This window comes from Melanerpes formicivorus, unplaced genomic scaffold, assembly GCF_026170545.1.
Source record: "Melanerpes formicivorus ecotype bairdi unplaced genomic scaffold, bMelFor1.0.p_v2 SCAF_57, whole genome shotgun sequence".
In the NCBI taxonomy this organism is placed as follows: Eukaryota; Metazoa; Chordata; class Aves; order Piciformes; family Picidae; genus Melanerpes; species Melanerpes formicivorus.
The window spans coordinates 3,814,609-3,821,929 of record NW_027142409.1 but is presented as its reverse complement, the minus strand read 5'-3'; the positions used below and the strand labels follow the sequence as shown (position 1 = coordinate 3,821,929).

General features: G+C 43.4%; 1 protein-coding gene across 1 annotated transcript in view; it reads right to left on the bottom strand.

Annotated features, from left to right (window-relative positions):
- Positions 1-3,673: 3,673 nt before the first annotated feature.
- The window catches only part of ERICH1 (glutamate rich 1), a 173,779-nt gene continuing 170,131 nt past the window's right edge, over positions 3,674-7,321 (bottom strand). The window contains exon 5 of the mRNA XM_068161349.1: positions 3,674-6,148. The gene's annotated coding sequence lies outside the window, so the exon portion shown is untranslated. The remainder of the gene's footprint in view (positions 6,149-7,321) is intronic.

Genomic DNA, 7,321 nt, shown 5'->3' with positions numbered 1-7,321 from the left:
AAATGGCTTTTAAAGTGTATTTGTAAAGAAGGTCTAATATTTACTAGCTTAAACAGTACTTCTATTTAGATATTTCTACAAGCTAGGGAAGGTAAAAAGTAATTCCTGGAGTGTAACTCCTCAAACATAACAATTTATGTGCCAAATTAAATCCATTGCTGGTGTTTCTTAAAAGCTTTGCAAACTAAGTAAAGCAGTATTAACCTCCCCAGGCTCACCAGGCTCCTGACTTTCATCAGTATTCAATTGTTGATAAATTGCCAACATTTTGGAAGTAAAAGCCATATAAACAAAAGTACAAATATGTTTAAAATGTAAATGATTTGGGGGGGAGATCAAGGAAGAGATTAATTATCTCAGTCTGGCAAAGGATATAAGGATGTTCTTTAAATCACCCTTTGACTTCAGCAGGACATAAACATATGCTTGAAGTTTGGTGTGCTCAGAGCTTTGAAGACTAAATTCAGAGGCAGGTTTGGGAATTGCAGCACGGAGTGGTATCCTGCCTAGATTTTGGGAGCCCAGCCACATACTGAGCCTGCAGGCTGGAGTGATATGCCTATAAACATGGCAAACTTAGGTAGAGCCCAAGTACATGGCACACAGCACAGGGAGGGGGCCAAACGTAACAAGTAGGCAATTAGAAGGAAAAAATCTTTAGCTTATCCTAATTGTGAGTTTGTGCCCCTAGCTTAGTGGATGCAGAGCTGGAACAGGTTCATGTGGCCGGCCTTCCCTAGGAGTCAGGACCACATGGGACCATGCTGGTCCTTCAGAATAACTTGCAGAGAGGAGGTACAGCTGTGTAGGAGCTGCTGTGCAGGTGCCTTTCCTTCCTCTGCTGAAGAATGTTCTAACAAACAGCAGACAAGAGGGACTAGGGGGTACTGGATTCCAGTTATAGTTTGGGCAGCCCCCAGTACGCCTCTGAGTTTCCAGCCAGAGGGAGGATGAAAAGATGGGCATGTTGTTGCGCACCCCCACAAGGTTTTGATGTCATCCCTTGGATGAGGGGAAGCTTGAAAGCATATCTTCCAGGGAACTGCAGTAATGGAAGAGACAGAGACATGGCCATTTCTTATGACAAGCAAAAGGTGGTAGCTGTACTTCAGAAAGTGGACAGTTTAGATTTCTACGGGAGCAGAAAGGTTAGCTACATATACCTACATCTTCTGCTGGATGCAGTTCCAAGTTTTCATCTAAAGGTGATTTTCAGCTTGGGCCCAAATCATCATCAGGAAGTCTAAATATATCTGTTTTGTAATCAATTTCCATTATACCTTTCCGGTGCTTCACTGTATATCATAGTATCATAGTATCATTCAGGGTTGGAAGGGACCACAAGGATCATCTAGTTCCAACCCCCCTGCCATGGGCAGGGACACCCCACACAAGATCAGGCTGGACAGAGCCTCATCCAGCCTGCTCTTAAACACCTCCAGGGACGGGGCCTCGACCACCTCCCTGGACAACACATTCCAGGGTTTCACCACTCTCATGGTGAAGAACCTCCTCCTCACATCTAGCCTGAATCTCCCCACCTCCAGCTTCATTCCATTCCCCCTAGTTCTATCACTACCTGAGATCCTGAGAAGTCCTTCCCCAGCCTTCCTGTAGGCCCCCTTCAGATACTGGAAGGCCACAATTAGGTCACCTCGGAGCCTTCTCTTCTGCAGACTGAACAGCCCCAACTCCTTCAGTCTGCCCTCATAGGAGAGGTGCTCCAGCCCTCTGATCATCCTTGTGGCCCTTCTCTGGACACGTTCCAGCACCTCCACATCCCTCTTGTAATAGGGGCTCCAGAACTGGACACAGTACTCCAGGTGGGGTCTCACCAGGGCTGAGTAGAGGGGGAGGATCACCTCCCTCGACCTGCTAGCCACACTTCTCCTGATGCAGCCCAGGATCTGATTGGCTTTGCGGGCTGCAAGTGCACATTGAGAGCTCATGTTGAGCTTCTCATCCACCAGCACCCCCAAGTCTCTCTCCTCAGGGCAGCTTTCCAGCTAGTCACTGCCCAGCCTGTATTTGTGCCTGGGATTGCCTCGACCCAGATGCAGGACCCTGCACTTGCTCTTATTGAACTTCATGAGTTTGGCTTGTGCCCACCTCTCCAGCCTGTCAAGGTCCCTCTGGATGGCCTCCCTTCCCTCCAGCGTGTCTGCTGCACCACACAGCTTGGTGTCATCAGCAAACTTGCTGAGGGTGCACTCAATGCCACTGTCCATGTCCCCCACAAAGATGTTGAACAAGACGGATCCCAGGACTGATGCCTGAGGGACTCCGCTTGTCACTGGCCTCCACTGGGACATGGACCCATTGACAGCCACTCTTTGGGTGTGGCCATCAAGCCAGTTCCTTATCCATCTAGTGGTCCACCCATCAAACCCATGTGTCACCAGTTTGGAGACCAGGATGTGGTGCGGGACAGTGTTGAAGGCTTTGCTCAGGTCCAGGTAGATGACATCAATTGCTCGCCCCTCATCTATTAATTTTGTCACCTGCTCATAGAAGGCCACCAGGTTGGTCAGGCAGGATTTGCCCTTGGCAAAGCCATGCCGACTGTTTCCAATCACCTCTTCACTATTCTTCAGGCTCCTCAGGCTTCTCAGGCCAGTACCTTTTCTGAGCCTACACTCAATTTGTATCTTGCCTGTCCTGTCCTGTGGTACCAGGTAAAGCTTCCAAAACTATTCCAAGCAATTCTTGTGGAAAAACTACATACTCTTCACGAGCATCATTTCCATGATACAGTAAAATGGAAAGTTCTCAACAGTCATGTTATCATTTATGCTATTCTAGTATATCCTCTTAAAATGATACTGTTATTGCACTTAGATTTTATCTAACAAAAGAGTTCATATTAGCACAGTAATGGCACTGAAAATGGCTGGTGATTTTCCATCCATATTGCATGGGGGCAGGAAATCAATTAACAATGAAGCTGCCCCAAATGACTAAAAAGCTAGAAATAAGGCATATTGAGGGTGGTCATGGGCTGTGACACCACAGATCTTCAATCAGTGTGATTAAATGCTTTCCAGAGATATCATTCTTGCTTTTGCCAAAGTATTTTGCCAAGTATTTTGTTTTATTTCATGTAGGTGAAGGCAGAAGATGAGATATTCCTTTATAGGATTAAAAAAAAATGTTAAACAGAAGGCTATACAGGATGGATGCAATTTGTGACTTGGTACACTGTTAAAAAATGACCCTGTAAACACTGATTTTTTCCTCATCCTCTTCAATGTAACAACAGTTGTGAAGGGAGGAGAAACGATTCTTGGAGGGGGTGAGAAAAGTGAAATAAGGACACAAACAATTTAAAAAGTAAAAAAGAAAGGTAAAAATGTCAACCTGATTCCATTTGTGGTTTGTAATGCTGCAAGGAGCAATGTGAAGACTTCAAAATATTCATCTGTGTAGGATGCCCCTTAGTGGCTGAATATAAACACTGTTGACAAAAGAAAGAATACCCTCCAAAAATAATATTTGTATTTAGTAGCTCAGAACAAAGGATTGTAAAGGCTAACATATGCACAGAAGGGCCCACAAAGGTATGTTTACACAAAACATCAGAAACAGCTGGAAAAATGCAAACCAATAGCAAGAGAACATTCTTGAATAAGCTATTGCGTGGAGTCAGAAGAACAAGACAACAAGGGACAAGGAGTGGAAAAAAAAGGTCAGTGTCTAGTTTTATTTTAATCAAAATGTATATTATGGAATGAATGGGCCTTGCAGAGGAGGATGGTCAGATATTGAACTCTGCAATAAACCCAACACTTTAATGAAGTAGAGAGTTTCTGTACAGAATTACAAAGTTATCTAGTCCAGTGCAATGGTGCCTTCCCAACACCATATGGATGGTGTAGCCTGAGGCCATCTCTGCTGTTACAGAAGGCTACCAGCTTGTGGTACAATACACAAACATTTCTATACAAAAGGCATCAATAAATATTTAAGATTCAGTAGGAAAGGTTAGAACACAAATGTACAAATCTAATTAATTATAACAGCACAAAGAGTCTGTGAATGTTTATTTTCATTTGGTCTAGCTCTTGTCATGAGGAATATACTAGTTTCAACATTTCCTCTTTAAAATCAGGGTTTTTTTCATAGGAGTCAACAAAAGCTGCAACAAAGTGACACTAGTAAGGGTGACATATCCACCCAACTGTTTACACCTATTCCAATTTTAACTGTATATTCTACCTTTACATCTGTATGTATACACTGAATAAGAGAAGAAGTCCTTTGTATTTAGAAGTAGTCTGGAGACCTGATGCCTCTGCTAGCCATCACTCTGTTTTCCTTTCTCGGAGGAGTCCGCAATTCTTCCATCATTTCAACTCTGCCTGTAGAAAACATGGCTGCAGAGTATCTCATAACCTCCTCACCAGTAATTGAGGCAGAAAAGCCACTCCTCAGCACTGCTGACACAAGCATTTACTTCTTGGGTCACTTCTGAATGCAGTTTGAAAAGTCAAGGGAAGTCTCTTATTCTGAGTTAGCTGGTGTGTACTGTAGCTGGATATATTGATCCCAAAAATTCCCAGCAGCAATGCCGTCCGCTGCAGCAGTGCATCTGAGGAATTGATAACAATTTTCCCTGCAGCTTGAGTCTGTGGGAGAAACAGGGCACATCGTTACTTGCTGATTAAGCGAAGTGCAAACAAAACTGGGGCTTGGGAACCTACAAAGCACTTTTTTTCTCCTCCATGTAATTTAATACGGTATGGCTCTGCTTTCTGCTGAAGAGCACAAATTATCACACATTTTGGAAGGCTCCTCTTTTTATCCCTTTGTAATTGCTTGATTTCAGTGACTTCAGTGGGGTTTCCTGTGGCTACTTGGCTGAGAGGGAGAGCTGAATCAAGCGTGGAGACTTAGGCAAAAATGAGAAGAGAGTTTCGCCTTCTGTGAAGTACAAAGATCTTTTCGTTCCTACAGATTAGCTACTAAAGCAGCAATGGTCCCTTGAATGTTAGCTATTAATTCAGGAAAGCAAGGCTAAAAGGGATCAGTAACAGCTTTTATTAGCTCCACAGGTAGGTGTGACCGTTTGAGGCTGTGCCTTTAAGAAAGGGACAGTGCTGGAACACTCTGGCTGAATGTTTTGGAATAATAATGAAAACAATCAGATATTCTAAATTAATTTCATTGGTAGGTTAGTAGAATGCAACTTTAAGTTTGAGTTCAGTTGGAATTTTTCTCAGTTTCTCTCTGTCTTGCTTTTCCAGCCTGTCTGCTTCTGAGCAGCCAGAGTTTGACCTTGGATACCAGATAAGCACTAATCCTGCATGTGCTTTTTTGAGGCCTAACAAAATTTCATCCTTATTAATTACCTTTTCTCTCTCTCTAGCCCTTTTTGGGGAAAAAGGGAGGTAGGGGGAGAGAGGGGAGTACAGAGGGGGAACCCTCCTCTGTCCGGAGGAGGGAGTTTTGTTCCTGTATTTTTCTTTGCTGTATATTTCTGTATATATATTGTAAATACTGTATATTGTGTATATATATAACCTGTATTTCAATTTTTGCTTGTAAATATAGCATTCCTTTTGCTTCTCTGATTGAGTTAGCTGTGGGGTTTTTTCCCCTCTTTGTGTGGGAGGGAGAGCTAGGCCTTCTCTCAACCCACCACATTATTTTGGCCGTCCAACGAGATACAGAAATGTGACATCGAGCACTCTCCCAATTGAGATAAGGGATTTTAAGATTCCAGTAGGTGAAAGAGTAATTTTAAGTGATGGCTGGGATCCAAAGGTGATTTATTCTATGTGTGTAATCCTGCTGCTGGTGATAACTAATGTGTATTTGTTGTATGCTTTGTACCGGGATAAAAAAAGTATCTAAGGCCTGTTTCATTATAAAGCGTTGATCAAAAAGAAAGAAGCACAGCTCTGGCTCTGTTCCAGAGACTTCTAGTCTCTAGATAAAGCTAAAAAGTCGATCAGAAAGGCTGCTTTGAATGGTGATGTTGCTGATTCGGACAAGCAGCCAGGGGCTGCGGCAGCTCTCAACATGGCGGCACTCCTGGTGTCAGCAGCCATTAACGAGGCAAAGTCATTTCCTCCTCCTATGGCAGGACCAGAAGCATCCTCCACGGCAGCTGGTCGGTCTCAAAACCTGTCAGCTTCTGTTAAGGCAGCTGTAAATTCAAACACACCTCCAATTAAGCAAGTAGCAGTTTTAACAACAAGGAGTGGAAAGGCCAAAGCTGATCCAGCAGCTGATCCAGGAGGTGATGGGGGAGGAGAGCAAGGTACTTCTGCTGGGGAGGAAGAGAAAATTTGTCTTAAAAATATAGGTGAGTTATTGGGATCATCAGAGGATCGAGACGCAGTTCGTGGTAGGACAGCAGCTAGTGGTGGTGCTTCAGAGCTTAAAGGGATCCTTGCGAGAGGGACAGAAAGATTATTTGGACAACAAGTTGAGGAAGAGGAGGTAAAGGAAGAAGAAGATGATATTTCTGAATGTTCATCACCTCGGGAAGAACTTAGAAATGTCCGTAAAGATTACACCAGAGCAGATAAGGAGCCAGTTCTAGCTTGGCTTAATAGATGTTATGATACAGGTGCTCCAGCTCTAATGGTCGGAGACAAGTCAGCAGCTCAGTTAGGAACTCTCTCGAGGGATAATGGAATAGATAGACATCTAGGCAAGGCTCTCGGTAAGGTTAATCTGTGGATACGCCTTTTAATGGCAATTTTCCTGAGATACCCTTCCCGAGATGATCTTCCATGGAATCCTAAGCTCTGGACTACCATAGATGAGGGAATTAAGCGCCTGAGAGAATTTGCTGTTAGAGAGATACTCTATGGTGAACATGAAACTCTGAATCCTGATGAAATTCCTGTACTGGTCTTGCTAAAAAGCTCATTAAGCTTGCTCCTTCTAATTATGCAAACATTCTGGCAAGCAGAATTGTGGCAAGAAATTATGGTGGAGCTCCTCCTATGGTTGGCCAATTCACTGATCAAATGAGACAATTGGAAGATAGCATGACACGTGTTTCTTTGGTTTCAGGCATTGAAACTCTGTCTGGTGAAATAAAGAATAGCATGAAAGAGTTGAAGGATGAATTTAAAAACACCATATCCCAATTGGCACAAAGAGATAATTCTAATTCTTCCTGCAGTTGGATACAAGTTTCATCTGTGAGGAATAGATGTCCTCCAAGGAGGTCATTCCAAAACAGGTCAAACCAAAACAGACCACCAAGGCAATCACGTAGGACTATTTGGATAAATCTGCGTGATCAGTTTGGTGAGAACATGAACAGATGGGATGGCCAACCAACTTCTAATCTTTTCAGGAGACT